Source organism: Gossypium hirsutum, chromosome A12 (genome assembly GCF_007990345.1).
Source record: "Gossypium hirsutum isolate 1008001.06 chromosome A12, Gossypium_hirsutum_v2.1, whole genome shotgun sequence".
NCBI classification, from domain to species: Eukaryota; Viridiplantae; Streptophyta; class Magnoliopsida; order Malvales; family Malvaceae; genus Gossypium; species Gossypium hirsutum.
This window is the reverse complement of record NC_053435.1, coordinates 64,005,646-64,015,343: the sequence shown is the minus strand read 5'-3', so window position 1 is coordinate 64,015,343 and position 9,698 is coordinate 64,005,646. Positions and strand designations below refer to the sequence as shown.

Here is a 9,698-nt window from a genome sequence, read left to right as displayed (position 1 = left end):
AGGCTCGAAGGGAAGGAATATCAACTTCGATGGGTAAAACTATCCCTATTCCATATGCCAATGAGAAATGAGTTGTCCTGGTAGAGTTTTTTTTTTTTGTTTTTGCTTTTGTTTTTTATTTGGTTTTTATTTGTTCTTTTTTTTGGCCTCCACTAAACTGTTCATTTTGAGGGCAACATGGTGTTAATCTTGAACAAACTGCAAACTTCTGATGTCGTGCCGTTGTTCAAATTCAATGCATTGTCTAATATGATCCTTTTTGGCATTCCATATTGACATATGATTCTTCAAGAAATTTGCCGAGTGTCGACTTTATGATATTGGCATATGAGACAACCTCTACCCACTTGATGAAGTAATCGACGAACATAAAGATAGATCGATGACCGCCAGAAGCTTTTGGCAAGGTCGGCCCAAATAACATCCATGCCCCTCATAGAGAAAGTCCATGGAAAATTCATAACATGAAGAGATAAAGGAATCACATAAATCTTGTCTCCGTAAATTTGGCACTTGTGGCGTTTCTTGGTATAACTGGTGCAATCCCCTTCCATGGTGGGCCAGCAGTACCCAAATCTCATGATTTGCTTGGCCATTGCAAAACCATTAGCACGTGTTCCTCGTCCAAGATCTTCTTAACCTCAAGAGCATCCACTTGTCTAAAAACATCTTTGAATTCTTAGAGTAACTCAATGACGTCTCGCTTTGTCTCTGCAGTGATACAGGCTCTAATCTTCACCTTTTTCTCTTCTCCTAAGCTCACAATTCCCCACTGAATTTTTTTTTAAGGTTGGATCTATTTTTCAACTTGCCTTACCATCCTTAACAAATCAGGAGATAAACTACAGTCTTGATCATCCTCGAAGTCTTGAGGATCCTCTAGACACATATCTTGCTTGAAAGAAAGTTCTGAGTCAATAGCAGTGTCGCTCATATCATTGATATCTGGAGACCTATTCTAGGGACGAAGGAAGTCTCAAAGAGCTAACGAATCAAAGGGTAATTACCTGGTGGTATGAGTATGAATGAATTGGAAGGAACAAAAGAATATTTGCCAAAACAAGACACAAAGATGCATTTCGTTGAAATAAAGAATAGTGGACATGTGCCTTTTCACAAAAGGATTTTCTATTGCTCCCGGCTTAGAACAATAAGAGCGTTCCAAATATTACTCTGAAATGGTCCTAAAAATTACAAGAATCTCCTCCACGGTCCAGTTGTTTAAAACGCCTCTAGGGATGTAGAAACAAATTCAAGATAGGTTTTTTTATTTTTTAGTTCTTTTTCAAAGGCATACACATCTTCACCTTTCGAACCATCGATATATTCAAAGAATTCCAATCCATCTGGTTTTGTACTAGAGTTCTAAACTCGACGTACTTTTGGATTTTAGGAAATTTATTGTATGCAATGAAATGTAATGTTGATGCATGAACACGTATTTTTAAATTTTAGGAAATTTATTGTATGTAATAAAATGTAATGTTAATGCATGAACGCGTATTTTTGGATTTTAGGAAATTTATTGTATGTAATGAAATGTAATGTTAATGAATGAAGAGATACGTGCAATGAAATGTAATGCAGATGTATGAATGCAAAAAGAGACATTGATTCTTGATTCAATTCTATTAGAACAACTTTACTAGAAAACAAATCTCTTTACATAAAGTGGATACATATACGGCTTTGCCCTCATATGCGGAGACATTCGATCATTTTCTTCGTTCGAGCGTTAAGATAAGTCTCACAAACTCTTCAAAAGGGACGTATCTTATATCTCCTTTTTACTCAATCCGGGCCGTGACTCGTTGCTCACTAAACCTCATGGTGCTCGTTGGCTTCTCTTTTAAGAAAGTTCAGCGGCTCTCGAATAATCCTTGTCACATTAAATTCTCGGGCCACGGAGCAATGGTTGTGTGGTCCTCCATTAAACTATCATCCTTCTCTTATCACGTTTTCTTGGACCACATTCGGACAACCGTATTATTATCCACTTTATCAAGAAACCCATTTCCTTATGACAATCTCTCTATTTAACAACTGAACGTGAATCAACACCTCTTTTTATGATGAAAATGCAATGCAATCATAACAAAAAGAAAACAGGTTAGTACCAAGCAAAAGCAAGCAAGAATAAATAGAACACCTATTTGGGTGAATACTAGGGGTTCGAAGTGGTTCTACCTAGGGTGGGCTCCTAAGGTTCACTACATGAGGTTTGGTTCTAAAGTAAGGGTACCCGAACCAGCAGATTCCTCGATCCTCACCCATTATAGGCTCATGCGGACCGAGTTCGGTTCAAGGGGATACATTTCCCTATGGCCATGCGGAGATGAAAATCTCACGAAGACATAGGTACGGATGTATCCCGGAAGCGATTCACTATCCCATGCGGAGGTGAAAACCTCACGAAGGCGTAGTTTCTCACTCCCACTTAAAAGGGTATGACCAGCGGTCATGCAATGCAATGTGCAGAGGTATAAAATAAAATACAGAAAAAAATATAACTCAAAACAAAAGAGATGCAATTAGGATCGTAAATTTAAATCGAATTTTCCACTTTCAACAAAAAGACAAGAAATAATCAACACGTGGCTTGACTCTCTTATTGTCCCCAGTGGAGTCGCTAAGCTGTTGACACCATTTTTTGGACGGAAAACGGGGTCGACTTGGATTTTGAAAAAAGAATGAAAACGGGAGTCGCCACCAATCCTTTTTTTGATGAGGTGTGATCGGGTCACCTCAAAAAGTGGTTGTTTTTAATAAATGATTTAATTTTATTAAAACAACGATTTTGGTCTACGAAATTCAGAAAAATGAGTTCGGGAGTCGGTTACGCACGAGGAAGGATTAGCACCCTCGATACGCCCAAAATTGGTACCTAGTTGATTAATTAGTGTCTTAGTGTCGAAAATTGAAAATTTGAAGAGTTTTTAAAAGTACGATCCTTAAAAGAAACTCTGATAACGTGAATTGAAATATAAGATTCTCTTGTTCCGAAGGAATATCACATCCAGCACGTTAGGACACGATACTCTAAACCATCGAAACCAAGATCACCTTATAGTTTAATGAAACCATACTTTGAAGCTTTAAGAGGATATTTGGCTATTTAGTCGAACGAGAAATCGAAACCCAGCACGTTAGGGCACGTTTTCTCGATTTTCCAAACGCGAAATATTGCCTTATTTAGAAAAATACAAGTGAAATTCCGGAGAGATATTCGATTATTTTGGACAAACGGGAGATTGCAGCCCAGCACGATAGGGCACTATTCCGCGAATTGCCAAATATTGAGTCTCGTCTTCATGATAAATAAAATATAATAAGTATAATAAACTATATTTAAAATTATTATAAAATATGTATATAAAAAGAAATAGTACAAAAAAAATGATTATTAGTAAAACAAAAATAATATAACAAGTAATGTGATACATATAATGACGATTTATACATAAAATAATTCGTTTTATTTTAAATATATATATATATATATGAAGCATATAAAAAATATATAAATAAATAAATAATATAATAATGTGAAACTTAACTCCAATTGATCAAATTAGATGAAAAGAAATAAGAAATAATGAAAATGATATAATAAGTATAATAAATAATAGTGTAAAAAAAATAGTATAATAAATAATAGGAAAATAATTTAAAAATGATAATAAAAAATAGTAATATTAGATTAATAATAATACCAAAAAAAAATTGTGATAAAAGTGTCTAAAATAAACAAAATAGGGCTTAATTGAATTAAAAAATAAAATTCTGGAGTGAAAACAGAATAAAAGCATACAAGGGGACCAAAATGGACACGTGGTAATGAAGGAGGGGTCTGGGCGCAAATTTCCGGGGTAATTTGAAAGCATTTAAAGAAAACAAAAAAAGGACTTGATTGAACGTAGGCACCCAGGACAGGGACTAATCGCGAAAATTTCCCATTTAAGAAATGTGCACATTTCCATCCCTTAATGCACGGTCAGCTTTTTCCCTTCCCTAGGCTCTACTTTTGAGGGGAAAAAAACAAATGAAGCTTACTTTTTTATTTTTTTTTATTTTTAAAACATTGAACACCCCTTTTTGAAAACTAAAAAAAAAAAAATTACCCATCATCTCTCTTATTTTCCTTAAAGAAAAACAGAGAGAAAGCTCTCAAATTTTCTCTTAGGCCTGTGCCACCCTCATCGGAGATCCGGCTAGCCGAGGTCGTGAGTTCGTCGGTAAGTCCCCTCTCTCCCTCTCTTGTTTTTTTTAAAAAAACCGTTTAAAAAAATTTGAAAAGGAAACAGAACAAACGAAATCCAAATCAAGAGAAAATTCGAAAAGAAAAAAAAATGAAAAATCACCTTTCAAAACTTAGTTCCGATTCTTGATTTACTCTTGAACTTAGTATTATCTCCGAAAAAATATATATATCCCCCAAAATACAATCGATTCCTCTCTAAAAATCCCCCTAAAATACAATCCATTCTTCCATCGAAATATCAAAAAATCCCCCCTAAAATACTATCGATCCCCTTTGAAATCTCCAAAAAAAACATCAAAATCCCCCTTAAATACTATCGATCCCCTTTGAAATCTCCAAAAAAAAAACATCAAAATCCCCCCCTTTTTGTGATCGATTTTGGCTTTTTAAAGCCGATCTATAAAACATTCATTTCCTATTTTTTGTTTTCGTTCTTTTGTTTATTCTTTCCCCCATCCCTCGCATGCTTCCTTTTGCTGTTGTTTTTGTCTCTGTTGCAGGTGTGTCAGGTGTGGGTGGTGCACGTGATGGCCAAGGGCAGAGGTAGCATGGGGCGACTTAATCTTGGGGACAGAGGGAGGAGCGGCTAGTTTTTTTTTGTTTGCTGAAAATTAGTTAAGGTTGTGGGCTGATTGGGCTTTTAGGGTTTTAATTTGTTTGGGTTTAAATTTTGGGTCAGAGTTTGGGTTTGTAAATGGGCTGTTACTTTTGGGTTTATTATTTGGGTTATTTTGTTGGTATGGGCCCGGGCAAAAATGGGCTTTTACAGATATTTTTCGAGCTCTCTTCCAGGCAAGGCTCTTTTCCCTACTGTCAACTGTAGACCCATCCTTATGGTCTTGGATATTTTTGGCATTGGGATCTTGTTTCCTTTAACAAGGAAATTTGTATTAACAAATTCTAGTGATTGAAATAAACATTCTATTACCTCTTCGTTCGCTCCTATGTATGGTACGTCACTAGTTACAGATGCAATGATATCCTCTTTAGCGTTTATCGTTACCAGTCAACCCTCTGTTACCAACTTCAGTTTTTGGTGCAGTGACGACGGCATTGCCCCAACCGAATGAATCCAAGGCCTATCCAGCAAGCAGCTATAAAAGGGTTTGATATCTATAACCAAAAAACTCTACCTCATATGTGTTCGGACCAATTAATAGTGGTAGTTCAATCCTCCCTATCACCTTCCGTTCTGTATCATTGAATGCTCTCTCTAATTATGGCACGTCTTCATGTGAAAGCTATCAACTGGTAACCTATTCAGTATGGATAGAGGCAAGACGTTCAGTGTGAATCCATTGTTGATTAACACTCCTGGCAATGTATATCTTTTGCAGCAGATAATGATGTGTAGAGCCTTTGTGGATCCCATGCCCCCTGAGGTATTTCATCATCATTGAAGAAGATGAAATTTTTGGTACTTAGATTGTTAACCAAACAATCTAGTTTTTTACAGAGATATTATTAGCGACATAAGTCCCATTTAACACCTTCATCAATGCGTTACGATGTGTCTCTGAGCTCAAGAGCAAGACTAATACTAAAATATGAGCTGATTGTTTGTGTAGCTACTTTACTACACTGTACTCGCTATGTTTCAACTTCAAGAATTTTTTAGCCTCGTTATTAGTTACTAGCTCATTGGCAGGTGATTCAAGTCTAGTCGTTTTTTTCTTTCTTATGCTCAACTGTCAGGGTTTTTTTCTTTAAGGGGTTCGATTTTTGCATTTGTAGGGTTATAGCACCTCCCACTGCATGTGAAGAAACCAGTGTCCTGACCCCCTTCTGAAGTGCTAACCAAGTTCTCCTCTCCTAGGGTCATCACGTTGCAATCATAATAATTCCATGGAACCCTTTTGCTATCCTTGTAGAGAAAAGCCACGGGTTTTTGAATTATGATTCTTAGCATAGCTTGTGCTCCCACTTCATTTCTTCTCAGTCAGGAAATAACCACCACCGGGTGGTTGACCTTGTAAACTTTCACCATTGATCCTTCCTCAGTGGTGCAAATATTTCCTCCCTCCGAGCCCTTGACATCTTCAACGAATTCCAATTTCTTGTTATCCATCAGACTTTGCACTAGAGCTTTGAATTTAGTGCACTCTTGGATCTCATGACCTTCTTTAACGTGGAACTCACAGTAGCTCTCACTCCTTTGGGTATCTCCTTTCAATCTTGCATGATTAATCCCACATCTATCATTTTTTGCTAAACCCATTTTAGTGAGGATTTCATTTCCGCAACATTGGATTTGGTCCTCTTGCCCCCACTATCGATTATCGCGTTTACCTCCTGGTCAGGATGACTAGGTAATGGATTTCCTGCCACATTAGGTCCTAAAGGATCATCGAACCTTACAATCCCCATCTTAATAAACCTTTCGATCAACTTCTTGAATGCAGTGCAGTTCTCAATCGAGTGTCCTGTTATTCCTGCATGGTACTCGTATTGAGTATTCGTATCCTACCACTTTGGGAATAGAGATTGCATGGGTTTAAGTAAAACGGGGATGCTATATGCTCGTTGAACAAATTCTGATTTAACTTTCCATATGTCATCAAGATAGGTGTGAATTGAAGTTTTTTCGTGTTTGGCCTTGAGTTAGATTCTTGGCTCGAAAGGACTTGATAGTTAATTGTCATGGTCCTTGGTTGGCCTACAATGACTGGTTTTGAATAGCTTTTATTGTACACACTCACGGTGTTTACTTCGTTTTCTTTCTTTCTCGGGAAGACCTTTTAGCTTTTTCCCCTGCGTCTATTTTTCCACTCATTATTACATTCTCAATCATTTCTCAAGACATTACCATGTCGCACGGCCGTGGCATTTTATCGTAGCCCGTGTTGGGAAATCTTTTGCCCTGTTTTCACACGGCCTTAAGCACGCCCGTGTGCTTGGTCGTGTCTCTGTGGAAACACCTGTATTCAAGATCATTATTAGTAGATTAAGCGTTAAAGACCAAAATTTAAAGAAATTAATAATGTTAGTGCTCGGGTTGCCTCCCGAGAATTGCTTATTTATAGTCTAAGCTCGACTTACCTCTTTAGTGAATGGTCATAGCGGTTTGAGGAGTTTATACTCCTCATTGCTGCTATCAGTCTCATCAAAATAAGGTTTTAAATGAGCGTCGTTTACCTTAAAAGTGCCGAACTTTGGATGACTCACCTCCACCGTACCAAATAGAAAAATCCTGAGTATCGCAAGAGGGATTTCCCCATTCGGTGTGGTAGTGACAATGTAGGGATCTGCGGTATCTAGTAAGACTTTATCACCATCCTTAAGTTGATTTAGAGAGGTATCAGGCTTGTTTTGGCATAGTTTCAGTTTATCGTGTGTTCTCGATTTATGTACTCGCCATTCGTCTAACTCCTCTATTCGTAGCCTTCGTTCTTCATGAATATGTCCTCTATCATTTCTGGAACATGGCTCGTGAACTTCTTTGAAGCTCAATTTCTGCAAAGTCATATTGTCAGTTTTAGTAGATTGGCGTGGACTATTACCTTCAATGCTCGATATGATGCCAGAATTACAAGCTTGAACCGTGATCATTTCGTCTCCCACACGAAGTGTAAGCTCCCCTGTGCCAACATCAATAATTGTTTTAGCAGTTGCTAAAAAAGGCCTCCCTAAAATCAAAGGGGTGTTATTATCCTCCTCTATGTCTAGAACAACGAAATCAATGAGAAATATGAACTTATCTACTTTCACTAGTACATCTTCAATAATACTCCTAGGAAATCTTATAGTTTTATCTGTCAATTGAATGCTCATCCTAGTTTGTTTAGGTTTCCCAAGACCTAGTTGTTTAAACATTTTGTAAGGCATGACGTTAATACTAGCCCCTAAATCAGCTAATGCATGATTTATATCTAAACTACCAATTAAGCAAGGAATTGTAAAACTCCCTAGATCTTTCAATTTGTGGGGAAGCTTATTATGTAGAATAGTTGAGCAGACTGCGTTTAGCTCCACATGCGACGCTTCGTCCAACTTCCGCTTATTTACTAAAATCTCTTTTAAAAATTTCACTGCATTCGGCATCTACGATAGAGCTTCAATAAACGGAAAGTTAATATGTAATTTTTTCAAAAGTTTAAGGAATTTACCGAATTGATCGTCTGAGCGGTCTTTCCTTGTCTTGTTAGGGTATGGGACAGGAGGTTTATATTCTTCATTCAATATTTTGTTATGACTTACCTCACTTTTACCTTTGCTTACCACAGTTTCTTGCATCAATTCTGGCTCAGGCGCAATGAATCCTTCCTTATCTTGAGTACTAATTGCGTTGAGGTGTTCCCTTGGGTTAGGTTCAGTATTACTTGGTAAACTACCTTGTGGTCGTGCGGAGATTAGTTTGGATAGCTGACCTATCTGAGTTTCGAGTCCTTGGATCGATGCTTGTTGATTTTTAAGTGTTGTCTCAGTATTTTGGAAATGGGTTTCTGACACCGAGATGAATTTAGAGAGCATCTCCTCAAGGTTCTGTTTCTTCTCTTGTTGATAAGGTGGCTATTGAAAACCCTAAGGATTTTGTGACTTTTGATTCCCTTGACCACCCCATGAGAAATTTGGGTGGTTCCTCCAACCTACATTATAAGTATTACTGTATAGGTTATTTTGAGATCTAAAGTTATTGTTACCCATATAGTTGACTTGTTCCTCTTCGGTTGTAGAATTGAAGGATTGATATTCTATATGCACACCTCCTCCACTTGAGTCACACCTCATTACTGGATGTACCTGCGTAGAACCAAGTAAACCATCAATCTTTTTATTGAGAAGTTCTACCTGATTTGACAACATAGTAACTGAGTCGACGTTATAAACGCCAGCTATTTTTGTTGGCTTAGTCCTCATGAATTTCCAGTGATAATTATTCAGTGAGATTTCTTCAATGAATTCATAAGCCTCATCAGGTGTTTTTTTGTTGATGATTCCTCCAGCAGCAGCGTCAATCATCTGTTTTGTTGAGGGATTCACACCATTGTAAAATGTTTGAACTTGCAGCCATAGAGGTAACACATGGTGAGGGCACCTTCGCAATAGATCCTTGTATCTTTCCCATGCATCGTAAAGTGTTTCTAAGTCCATCTACACAAAAGAAGAGATATCATTACGTAACTTAGCCGTTTTAGCTGGCGAAAAATATTTTAGTAGAAATTTTTCGGTCATTTATTCCCAAGTAGTGATGAACCCTCGTGGTAACAAGTTCAACCACTATTTAGCTTCGTTTCTCAGTGAAAAAGGGAATAACCAAAGGCGAATGGCATCATCAGAAATGCCATTGATTTTGAAAGTGTCGCAAAACTTCAGAAAATTCGCCAAGTGAGTGTTGGGATCCTCATCCTACAAACCATCAAACTGAACAAACTGTTGTATCATCTGAATTGTGTTAAGTTTCAGTTCAAAATTATTCGCAGCAATAGCAGGTCTAACT

The 9,698-nt window shown here is 37.3% G+C and overlaps 1 long non-coding RNA gene and 1 other non-coding gene across 2 annotated transcripts; both read left to right on the top strand.

The window, feature by feature from the left end:
• The first annotated feature begins 3,917 nt into the window (after positions 1–3,917).
• Positions 3,918–5,029, top strand: LOC121210792 (uncharacterized). Its single transcript, XR_005905919.1, has 2 exons — positions 3,918–4,235; positions 4,762–5,029. It is a non-coding gene; the product is annotated as an uncharacterized lncRNA (long non-coding RNA).
• Positions 5,030–9,278: 4,249 nt separating this feature from the next.
• On the top strand, positions 9,279–9,385 carry LOC121211586 (small nucleolar RNA R71). Its single transcript, XR_005906807.1, has one exon. It is a non-coding gene; the product is annotated as a small nucleolar RNA R71 (small nucleolar RNA).
• Positions 9,386–9,698: the final 313 nt, after the last annotated feature.